General features: G+C 38.6%; 1 protein-coding gene across 3 annotated transcripts in view; it reads right to left on the reverse strand.

Annotated features, from left to right (window-relative positions):
* Positions 1–12,843, reverse strand: part of Tmtc2 (transmembrane O-mannosyltransferase targeting cadherins 2) — a 427,423-nt gene that overhangs the window by 243,726 nt on the left and 170,854 nt on the right. The gene's annotated exons all lie outside the window — the stretch shown is intronic.

Consider the following 12,843-nt stretch of genomic DNA (forward strand, 5'->3'; position numbering starts at 1 on the left):
CAACTGTCAGTACTTCCTGTCTCCCCACATAACAGCTTAGTGTTTTATCGTATTTATGGGAAATAAAGACACGAATTTAATGTAAAGATAAGGCTTGGTTTGCAAATAACTATTATAAAACAAAACTAGCCATGTGTCATAGGGTTTCTATGGCTTTGATGAAGCACCTTACCAAAAAAAAAAAAAAAAAAAAAAGTTGCGCAGGAAAGGGCTTATTTAGCTTAAACTTAATATTGTAGTCCATCCCTGAAGAAAGACAGGACAGGAACTCAAACAGAACAGGACCTGGAGTCAGGACCCGAGGCAGAGACCCTGAAAGTGTGTGGCTTTCTGGCTTGCTCAGTTTGCTTTCCCAAAGTTCTTAGGAATGACCCTCACCAGGGATTGCAAGATGGTGCAACCACTTTGGAAATCAGTCTGGCGGTTCCTCAGAAAACTGGGCATGACACTTCCTGAGGACCCTGTTATACCACTCCTGGGCATATATCCAGAGGATTCTTCAGCATGCAATAAGGACACATGCTCCACTATGTTCATAGCATCCCTATTTGTAGTAGCCAGAAGCTGGAAAGAACCCAGGTGTCCTTCAATGGAGGAATGGATACAAAAAATGTGGTATATTTACACAATGAAGTACTATTCATCCATTAGAAACAATGAATTTATGAAATTCTTAGACAAATGGATGGAGCTGGAGAACATCATACTAAGTGAGGTAACCCAGTCTCAAAAGATCAATCATGGTATGCACTCAGTGATAAGTGGATATTAGCCTAGAAACTTTGAATACCCAAGACATAATAATCCACAAATTAAATGATGTTCAAAAAGAATGGAGGAGTGGGCCCTGGTTCTGGAAAGACTCAGTGCAAGAGTATAGGGGAATTCCAGAACAGGGAAGAGGGAAGGGGTCGATGGAGGAAAGGGGGAGGGAAGGGGGCTTATGGGACTTGCAGGGAGTGGGGACCCAGAAAAGGGGAAATCATTTCAAATGTAAATAAAAATATATCAATTAAAAAAAAAGGGAATGACCCCACCTACAATGACCTGAGCCTTTCCCCATTCATGACTAATTAAAACAATGTTAAATGCTCTATAGTCTGGCCTACCACGCTGTCTTACAGAGATGAAGGATCAGTTGGGGCTTCCTCCCATTCAATGACTCTAGCCTGAGGCAAGTCGATATAAAATTAGCCAGACCAACAGGTTTTAAGAAATTCTTTAAATAATTAAAAAAAAAAGAAATTCTTTAAAAAGCAAGTGCATTGGTCTCATAGTTCCAAAATGTCTAGGACTGTTATTAGAATTCCCACTTTAAGGCTTGAGTCCATGCCCCCTTTTATGTCTCTGTTTTTATGTTTTCTACTTAAGGATGGCATAAAGGATGCTTTCACATTAAAATAGTTCGGAGATGCTAACTCAGCACCGAAAATAATGGCTTTTCGCAAGTAAGGACTAGTACTGATAAGGAAAGGGTAGCTTTCTTTAAGTTTATTAACTCTTTAGACTTATGGGAGGTTTTAAAAAAATAGTGGGCAGATAAAAGTCTAGCATATCTTTACATGGTCAGTTGAAGCATATTTCAAGGCCCCTTTCTTTTTATTTTTGACCCCATAAACCTAAGCAAGTGACATTAACACAAGGAAGGCTAAAATAGCCAGTTAGTGAGAGGTCAAGAAAATTATTTTCCCTCCCTGGCATGTCTGACTTATTCCTTACCAGCCAATGTAGGAATGGAATCCTCACTGTGCGAAAGTAAGTGCCGGATGTGAATTCAACTTACCATCTTAGCAAATGCTTTAAAGGGTAAGACTTGCATATGAATTCCATAATTAGCTGAATACCTACTGTGTGCCAAATACTGCACAAGAAGACAGGGGTAAATTAGCAGGTTCATAAAACAGAAGCCCACGACTGACGACTACAAATGATTTTTGTTCTTATATATTTCTGGAGTTTTTCTATTTAATAACTTCTGACAACTGTTTCTAAATACCGAATAAATTATGGTTTGTCAGTACTCAACCATATTATTTCATAAATCCCATTAGTTCTTTCAGTATGCAATTATTAAATAATTTAAATGCATTAACATTTTAATGCAGTAAGAACAGTGTCTGGCAGGTGGAAACATTAAGTATAGGTTAAACACTAAATATCTACTATATGCCCCGTACTCACACACTTACATTTGATATATGTTTTGTACAACTGCAAAAAACACATACATAATGTGGTCAGGAATCTTGTTCATAGTTTTAGAGGCACACTGACCAAACTCAACAAGCTCAAAGATTTCTCATTGACTCAAGCAGAGTTTTTAATCTAACTCACTAGGAAGTAAGTTTGTATGTGGTGTTTGTGTCTATATATATGTGCACACTCAGGACAGAAGAAAACCTCAGAAGTCATGCCTCAGGAGACCTCTACATGATTCCTGAGAAAAGATCTCTCTCCTTCCCAGAGCTTGCCAAGTAAGCTAGGCTGGGTGACCACAAGAACCTACTTATCCCTGTCCATCATGAGCTAGACTTATAAGTGCATGCTGCCATGCCCAGCTTCATAAACAGGAATTCTGTGGGTTGAATTCACATACTCAGCAATTTAACAACTGTGCCTTCTCCAAGGCCCAACATTTGCTTTAAAATTAGTAAATACGTATATTTGTGTATATATGCATATATATATATGCATATATGTATATATATAATGTAACATTAGATGTCACAGATTTAAATTTTAAGAATTCTTTCTTAAAAAAATAAAATAATAAAATAAAAAGCTCTACCAAACAGAGACCAAGTTTTCTTTTTTACAATAATGAAATAACAAAGGCACAGAGAAATAACAGTTGTACAATGTGACATTGAATTTACCTGGTAGACATTTGAGTTTGGAAGACAAGGATCTAGATGTGAATTACATCAAACTTGCTGGTTCAAACAACCCCAAGTTTTACAAAGACAGCCCTTTTCAGATTTGAGCAGTTGACTATTTCTCTAATCTGTAGTATAGAACTGAACATGTAGTAATCTTTGATGCTTTAATAGGGCAAAGGAATGTATGTCATTGGGCAAACCACATAACTTTGATGCAAAGTTAATTGGTAAGATACTCAAAATGATTATTCTTCTAGATGGAAAGGATCTCTCAGTCATATCTTGTGGTCCATGCTCTCCAGGATAGCTAATGTACATGTCCAATATAAAATTACAAACTTAAATTTTTTGTGATTTCTTTTCTTATATTGAATGCATGGTTCTAGAACATGATTTCTGTAGATGTCAACACTCTTTCCTGCAAGCCTTTTCACTTTCTTCAAAAGAGGTTCTTCTCAGGAGTGAAGAAATCTATGTCTGTCTCTCAAGGCTATAATTTTCCATAGCCACCTTAGGCAATCTATAGGCATAGCTCACATCTATTGCAAAGCTCACAGTTGAAAGTGTGTACTTTCATCTGCATACTCGAGCTTGAATGCATTGCTAACATCACATACCATCAAACCACAGCCGAAGCCTTAAGGATAAGATAGAGAAGGATATTCTCTACAATGTTTCTTATTTCTCTGCAGCTGATACATTAGATGCATTCTAAAAGTGGGCATCCCAGCTCACAAGGGAACACCTCAATGTTTGTCACAACTCCTCTAAAGAACTGAAGCTGCCTTGCCAAACAGAGAAGGAAACTGACCAAGGAGCAAGCCCAAGGCCATTCTTCCCTTGTGAGCAAAGATTCTGTATCATGTCCCCTTTGCTGGGTGGTCACCTGACTTTGCAAGTCTGTTCATTTTCTTCCTTTCGCTACAGTGTAAAGGCCACTTGAAGCCTTGTATTCTAATCCCAGGGATTCTATCATCTTCTCTGTGACACAAGAACTGCCTGCCTCTACCTTAGGCCTAAAGTCATCTTGTAGTAAAGAGAAACTAGGTAAACCCTGTTTACTATTAACCCTCTATTCTTCAAAGATTGGGCTTTGCCCCAAGTGGAAGTCTAACTACAATCATCTGTTCTAGAATGGCAATTGTGTCTTTGTTTCAAAAAGCTGTTTGTATTCATTTTGTAACCCTACATTTATTTCTTTTTATTATTTGATATTCTTTATTTACATTTCAAATAATTCCCTCTTTCCTTGATCCCCCTCCCCCAAAGTCCTATAAGGCCTCTTTCCTCCCCCTGTTCCCCCATCCACCTCTTCCTACTTCCCTGTTCTGGTATTCCCTTACACTGCTGCACTGAGCATTTCCCGAAGCAGGGGCCACTCCTTCCTTCTTCTTTGACATCATTTGATATGTGGATGGTGTCTTGGGTATTGTAAGCTTCTAGGCTAATATCTGATTATGAGGTCCCATTTGTCAATTTTTGATCTTAGAGCATAAGCTATTGGTGTTGTGTACAGGAACTTTCCCCCAGAAGTTATTTTACTGTTGAGAACAGTTTTAGCTATCCCGGGTATTTTGTTATTCCAGATGAATTTGAGAATTGCTCTTTCTAACTCTATGAAGAACTGAGGTGGGATTTTGATGGGGATTGCGTTGAATCTGTATACTGCTTTTGACAAGATGGCCATTTTAAATATATTAATCCTGCCAATCCATGAGAATGGAAGATTTTTCAATTTTCTGAGGTCTTCTTCAATTTCCTTCTTCAGAGAACTAAAGTTCTTGTCATACAGTTTTTTCACTTGTTTGGTTAGAGTCATACCAAGATACTTTATAGTTTGTGGCTATTGGAAAGGGTGTCATTTCCCTAATTTCTATCTCAGCCTGCTTATCCTTTGAGTATAGGAAGGCTACTGATTTGCTTGAGTTGATTTTATAACCAGCCACTTTGCTGAAGTTGTTTATCAACTGTAGGAGTTCTCTGGTAGAATTTTTGGGTCACTTAAGTAGACTATCATATCATCTGTAAATAGTGATAGTTTGACTTCTTCCTTTCCAATTTTAATCCATTTCTCCTCCTTATGTTGTCTAATTGCTCTGGCAAGAACTTCAAATACTAGATTGAATAAATATATAGAGAGGGCAGCCTTGTCTAGTCCCTGATTTTAGTGGGATTGCTTCAGTTTCTCTCCATTTAGTTTGATGTTGGCTACCGGTTTGCTGTATATTGCTTTTACTATGTTTAGGTATGAGCCTTGAGTTCCTGTTCTTTCCAAGACTTTTAGCATGAAAGGATGCTGAATTTTGTCAAATGCATTTTTCAGCATCTAATGAAATGGCCATGTGGGTTTTTTTCTTGGAGTTTGTTTATGTAGTGGATTGCATTGATGGATTTCCATATATTGAACCATCATTGCATCCCTGGGATGAAGCCTACTTGATCATGGTGAATGAACATTTTGATGTGTTCTTGGATTCAATTAGCAAGAATTTTATTGACTATTTTTGCATCGATGTTCCTAAGGGAAATTGGTCTGAAGTCCTCTTTCTTTGTTGGGTCTTCCTGTGGTTATGGTATCAGCACAATAGTGGCTTCCTTGAACAAGTTAGAATAGTTCCTTCTGTTTCTATTTTGTGGAAAGTTTGAAGAGTATTTGTGTTAGATCTTCTTTGAAGGGCTGATAGAATTCTACACTAAAACCATCTGTTCCCGTGCTTTGTGTGTGTGTGTGTGTGTGTGTGTGTGTGTGTGTGTGTGTGTTTAGAAGACTTTCTATGACACCTTCTATTTCTCTAGGGGTTATGAGACTCTTTAGATGAACTATTTGATCCTGATTTAGTTTTGGTATTTGGTATCTGTCTAGGAAATTGTCCATTTCCTCCAGATTCTCCACTTGTGTTGAGTATAGGCTTTCAGTTCTGTTGCTATATCTTCCTTTTCATTTCTAATTTTGTTAATTTGGATACTGTCTCTGTCCCCTTTGGTTAGTCTAAGGGTTTATCTATCTTGTTGATTTTCTCAAAGAACCAGCTCCTGGTTTTGTTGGTTCTTTGTATGGTTCTCTTTGTTTCCACTTGATTGATTTCAGCCCTGAGTTTGATGATTTCCTGCCTTCTATTCCTCCTGGGAGAATTAGCTTCTTTTTGTTCCAGAGCTTTCAGGTGTGCCTTTGAGTTGCTAGTGTATGCTCTCTCCAGTTTCTTTTTGGAGGCACTCAGAGCTATGAATTTTCCTCTTAGCACTGCTTTCATTGTATACCATAGATTTGGGTATGTTGTGCCTTCCTTTTCATTAAATTCTAAAAAGTCTTTGATTTTTTTATTTCTTCTTTGGACAAGAGATCATTGAGTAGAGAATTGTTCAGCCTCCATGTGTATGTGGGCGTTCTGTTGTTTTTGTTGCTATTGAAGACCACTCTTACTCCATAGGGATCTGATAGGAGGCATGGGATTAGTTTGATCTTCTTATATTTGTTGAGGTCTGTCTTGTGACCAATTATATGGTTGATTTTGGAGAAGGTACCATGAGGTGCTGAGAAAAAGGTATATTCTTTTGCTTTAGGATAGAATGTTCTATATATATATATATATATATATATATATATATACATATGTTAAATCTAATTTGACCAAAGCTTCAATTAGTTTCATTGTGTCCCTGTTCAGCTTCTGTTTTCCTGATCGATCCATTGAGGAAAGTGCAATGTTGAAGTCACCCACAATTATTGTGTTAGGTGCAATGTGTGCTTTGAGCTTTAGTAAAGTTTCTTTTATGAATGAGGGTGCCCTTGCATTTGGCGCATAGATGTTCAGAATTGAAAGTTCTTCTTGGTGGATTTTCATTTGACCAGCAAGAAGTGTCCCTCAGTGTCTCTTTTGATGACTTTAGTTTGAAAGTCAATTTTATCTGATATTAGAATGACTACTCCGGCTTGTTTCCTGAGACCATTGGCTTGTGAAATTGTCTTCCAGCCTTTTACTCTAAGGTAGTGTTTGTCTTTGACACTGAGGTGTGTTTCTTGTATGGAGCAAAATGTAGGGTCCTGTTTATGTATCCAGTATGTTAGTCTATGTCTTTTTATTGGGGGAATTGAGTCCATTGATGTTGAGATAGTAAGGAGTAGTGATTATTACTTCCTGTCAGTTTTGATGTTATTTTTATATCTGAGTCGTCATCCTCTTTTGGGTTTGATGAAAGAAGGTTACTATCTTGCTATTTCCAGGGTGTAGTTTCCCTCCTTGTATTGGAATTTTCCACCTATTATCCTTTGTAGGGCTGGGTTTATGGAAAGATATTGGGTAAACTTGGTTTTGTCATGGAATATCTTGGTTTCTCCATCTATGGTGATTGTGAGTTTTGCTGGGTATAGTAGTCTTGGCTGACATTTGTGTTCTCTTAGAGTCTGCATGAGATCTGCACAGGATCTTCTAGCTTTCATGGTCTCTGGTGAGAAGTCTGGTGTAATTCTGACAGGTCTTCCTTTATATATTACTTGGCCTTTTTCTCTTACTGCCTTTAGTTTTCTTTTTTGTTTAGTACATTTGGGGTTTTGATTATTATGTGATGGGATTATTTCTGTTCTGGTCCAGTCTGTTTAGAGTTCTGCAGGCTTCTTTTATATTCATGGGCATCTCTCTCTTTAGGTTAGGGAAGTTTTCTTCCATATTTTTGTTGAAGATATGTGCTGACCCTTTAAGTTGTAAATCTTCATTCTCATCTATACCTATAATCCTTAGGTTTGGTCTTCTCATTGTGTCCTGGATTTCCTGGATGTTTTGGGTTACAAGCTTTTTGCATTTTCTTTGACTGTTGAGTCAATGATTTCTATGGTATCTTCGGCATCTGAGATTCTTTCTTCTATCTCTTGTATTCTGTTGTTGATATTTGCATCTGTGGCCCCTGATTTCTTCCCAAGGTTTTCTATCTCCAAAGTTGTCTTTCTTTGTGATTTCTTAGTTGTTTCTACTTCTGTTTTTCGTTCCTGGATGGTTTTGCTCAGTTCCTTCACTTGTTTGTTTGTATTTCCCTGTAATTCTTTAAGAGATTTTTGTGTTTCTTCTTTCATGACTTCTGCCTGTTGACTCAATTTCTCCTGCATTTCTTTAAGTGATTTTTGCATTTCTTCATTATTGGCTTCTATCTGTTGACCCATATTCTCCTGAATTTCTTTAAGTGATTTTTGTGTTTCCATTGTAAGGGCTTCTAACTTATTCGTGTACCCTTGAATTTCCTTATGAGATTTACTTATGTCCTTTTTTTGTTCCTCTAACAGCATCATAACTAGTGATTTTAAATCCAAATCTTGTCTTCTGGTGTATTGGGGTATCCTAGACTTGCTGTTGTTGGACAACTGGGTTCAGATGCTGCCATATTGCCTTGATTTCTGTTAGTAACATTCCTACATTTGCCTTTTGCCATCTGGTTATCTTTGGCATTAGTTGGTCTTGTTGCCACTGGCTGGTGTTTGAACCTTCTGTGAGCCTGTAAGGCTATTTCCACACCGCTGGATGACAGGGTTTCCTCTGGCACAAATTGCTGATGTGCTGCCCTCCTCTTGGGCTCCCTTGGAGTCCTGGTATGTCTTGCCCCAAGCAATGCTATACTTGTGTTTTTTTCATGAACCTGGTGCCGCCCGTCTGCTCCTTAGGGAGTGAAGATGGCAGATAGGATTGGCACACAGAAGGTCGGCAGGGGTGCCCAGGCCCTGAGTGCAGGCAAAAAAGCCCGACAGGCTGAGATCCAAGCAATGTTAGCCTTGGGTTATGTCTGTGTAGCTGGTGCTGTCTGTTAGATCTCTCTGGCGTCTGGGAGCCAAGATGGCGAAGCACCCCTCCAAGTGCAGGACAGTCTTCAGGGCAAACGACCCCCACACACATAGAGTTTGTGCACAGACTGGTGCACAGACAGCCCCGCAGAACTTCCCAGGCCCTGGGTCCAGGCAAAAGCCTGACAGGCTGAGACCCAAGAGATGTTAGCCTCGGGCTATGTCTCCTACCTTTATTTCAAAAGTTTCTATGACCTTCTATGGAGCTCCAATTTGGCTACCTTGTTATGTCTACCTTGCTATGCTGACCTATCACCATGTCTTTGTTTTTAGAGACCACATAGGACTAAGTTATAATCCTCAGCTCCAGTAATCTCACCCATTTTGCCCACCAAATCCTCCATTTGGAAACCCCCTACCCTGAGCTATAAATACCACCACGTCTTCCTTACATCAAATGCTGATCACTCAAACCCTAACTTAGGGGGAGGCAGCCCAAATACACAAATCAGAAGGCTTGCGTTAGTTGTTTCCTTTAATTAATTTGTCTATGATGAATTGGGTCTGTGTTATTTCTCCTGCCAACCTTGAGATTAATAGTGACCTTCACCTCTGTGGAAAATACTCAGGCATGATAAAAATTATCTCGTCTTCGTTGTAAATACAAAGATTCCATTATCCCAAGGTCACTATCAAAAAAGCTAATAATGACAGAAAGAGCTTAAACAGAGACAACTAAAATAAAATAGTGTGGGCAGATAGAGGGTCAAGTTGCCTCCATCACTCCCAATGCTGGTTGTTGGCCTAGAAGAGGTAGCTGCCAACAGTCCTGGTAAGTATCATCAAGGAGGAGTCCTGGAGTGAACAGTGTCTGCCTACACTGCAGTGAGATGGAGCATTGGAAAGTGGGGAGTCTAGACACTAATTACCTTAGATCTGGCTAGCTTTATCCTCCTGAACAGACCACCTCTGGATAGGAATTAACATCCTCTGTCTAATAGATGAAAATCTTTTGGACTCTATTAACAGATTGCTAGGTCCCACCCACCCAAAAGCTAAGAATGCTATCAGACACATCCGAAGCCCATGGGAGAGAGTCTCCTTTCTAGCTGTAATTCACCTGCTCCGTAAATCTATTAACAAAGTGTCAGATTTATGGATTTCTTTGTTTTGCCAATGTAAACACTTGAAAAAACTGCTTCCATGTTGGAACATTGGAACACTGAATCTGGACTAACTTAAAGTTTGTGTTCACCACACACTGCCATTCAAATTTGGCTCCAGAATCAACTCTCTACTATTCCTTTGAGGTAGGAGCTGTAGGTGTGTGTGTGTGTGTGTGTGTGTGTGTGTGTGTGTGTCCCCACAGTATACATTTCAAAACAATCCAGAAACCTGTATGATCAAAACTATCAAATCCTCTCCCAAAACACGGGCACCTCACTCTCTAAGGAAGTTCCCTGTTAGATGATTTTCATTTCTCTTAAGCAGCAGATGTATAGCATGAGGGTGACAGAAGAAACAGAAAGCTTGGATGAATCTTAATGTTATATAAACAAATAATTGTCTATGTACATCACAATTATTGTCTAGAATGGTCTTAAATAAGGAAATTGACAGTAAATAACCTTGCCCTTGAAAATATGCTGGGAAAACTGAAGATTTCTCTGAAGAGGACCTCAAGCATTCTACAAGTGAGTCCCAAATTAAAATATTAAAATAATGAGCTCGTGAAATAAAAATTGTGCAGAAGAAAACACTCGGTGCCTCACAGGCTCTCAACAGGAGGTCCGACAGCTGCAGAACCTATGACCCCCCATAACAACAAGGATCAGGAAATGCCTTGTTCTTTTTGAATTGCTGAACGAGGTTTGTTATTGTTGATGACATCATATTTGAAGGGGATTTGTTATGCCCCTTGAAATAATTAAAAAGGATTTGAAATTGTAAGCCATATTTTCTATTCTAGCATCAAACTCTATGCAGAATTTTCTTGAAAGTAACAACATTTTGATGAAATCACAAAGGAACTTCATTAAGCCTTAATATTTGAGTTCTAAGTGAGAAGGTTATTGTTCCTTCAGGGCAAAAAAAAAAAGCAATGACCACTCTCACTGTCTACTGAGTATATTTTTTTAAAGATAACACCTAATAAATAAGAGTAGAGCTGAGGAGATGGCTCAGTGGTAAAATGCACTTGCAGCTAAATTAGGAGGACCAGATTCGGGTCCCAGTTATCCCTGGAACACCAGCTCTAGGAGGTCCTACACCCTCTAATGGCTTCTGCAAGCTCAAAGGATGGGTACCCACACAGACACATACATATACATAAGTAAAATTAAAATCCTAAATAATAGCAATAATAAATAATTGTTTAGACATTTTCCCCACAATTCAATTTTAAGCAAAAGGGGAACTTGGGAGAGAAAAAAAATAGGCAAGAAACATTTGTCAGCTTCTTTGTAAGTGAGTGTTCACAACTATAACCCACAGCTAGTTGGGTGTGACTGAGTAGGTTTCTAGTCCCAGCTATGCAGAGGCTGAGGTGAAGAGCAGCTGAGCCCACTCAAGGCCTGACTGGGCAATACTGGGAGACTCTTATCAAAATCAATCAATTTTATTTCTTTTTTTTCTTCCTCCCTCCTTCCTTCCCCATCCCACTTCTTTCCTTCTCTCCTTCCTTCCTTCTTTTATCCCATTAATTAATTTATTCACTTTACATCTTGTCCCCATTCTCCCAACTCCCCCTCACATGGTCCCTCACCCAAAGCCCCCGCCCCCATTATCAACCCAGGCACCTGACAACTCTGCAGGACCTAGGTATAGTCACTTCCACTGAGGCCAGACAAGACAGCCTGGTTGGAGAACAGGACCCACAGACAAGCAATAGAGTCCGGTTAAGTACCAGCTCCAGTTACTAGGGGACCTGCATGAAGACCAAGCTGCTACATCTGTGCAGGCAGGCTAGGTCGACACTCAATCAATTTTATAAATGTCTTCTCATGTCCAAAAGAAATGTTGGAACCTGCCTAAAACAACTGACATTTCTACACCATAGCAGAGCATATTTAATCTTTTCCTTTATAACCAAACCTAAGGTCAGTTCTGGGTGAAGAGATAGGAAGGCAGGCAGTTTCTCAAGGTGGCCCTGCCCCTAAAACTGTTCCTTGTGGGCTGCACATAGTGTCTTAGACTGTGGCCCTTGACCTTCAATGTAAGGGTTGCTACAGGCTTGGTAGGAGGGAAAATCTCTGGATGCACAGTACGAAAAAATTACTTCTAATTTATACATGGAGAAAACTCCACTTGTGTGAGTTACATCCCTAGTGTTAGACCTTGTGCTATCACCAGAGTCTTGTTCTAAGTAAACACCATACACATTTTGTCCTATGCAAAGAAACCATACCTGAGACATCTCAGCTCAAATTTAAGACTACTACTTGAACTTCGGTGTATTCATTATATGTACAAAGTTGTAATACTCTTTCAAAAACAGTTATTTTACAAGAAGAACTACGAAAATTTTCCTACAGTCATTCTTCAGCAAACAGACACCTTAGTATACCTTTAGATTTTTAAAAACTGTTGTTAAAGTTGCTGAGTAGAATTTCATTAAAAGACATGAGAATTTTGACATGGTATTATAAGAGTTTCTAATAATTTCTATACTGGCATAAACATATTTCTGTCATTCTGTGCTAAGTATTTATATAAAGTAGAGTTCTTGATATTGACAATGAAAGAACGTATCAAACAAACCTAAAAAACTGATTTTTAGTTTTCAGTGAAACTGAAGATTTCACTGAATCTTTCACTGAAGATTTTGTGTTCTACTATGTTTAATACTTAGCCAAAACTTAACACTTTGTATAAAAATTAACTAGCACCACCATCTCATACCACTCCAAGTTTGCTTAGCTTAAATAAATGGTAAGTTACCTGCATGCTGAAGAACTGTTTGTAAATAAATTTATTTATAGTTCATTATGAGTGAACGCTTGATAGATAACACAAATCTATGTACCTCTTTATGAAAGCTCTAGCAGAAAAATGCTTGGTCTCTTAAGTACAAGGTGATCCTGAAATTATTCCACAACATCAGAACAATATTATCTTTGAAATCACTAAGAGAATACCAACACTAAGCCTGGAAGTCAAGGTCTTAATTGGCCTCAGGGTAAAACTTATAATAACCACTCT

This window comes from Apodemus sylvaticus, chromosome 20 (assembly GCF_947179515.1).
Source record: "Apodemus sylvaticus chromosome 20, mApoSyl1.1, whole genome shotgun sequence".
In the NCBI taxonomy this organism is placed as follows: domain Eukaryota; kingdom Metazoa; phylum Chordata; class Mammalia; order Rodentia; family Muridae; genus Apodemus; species Apodemus sylvaticus.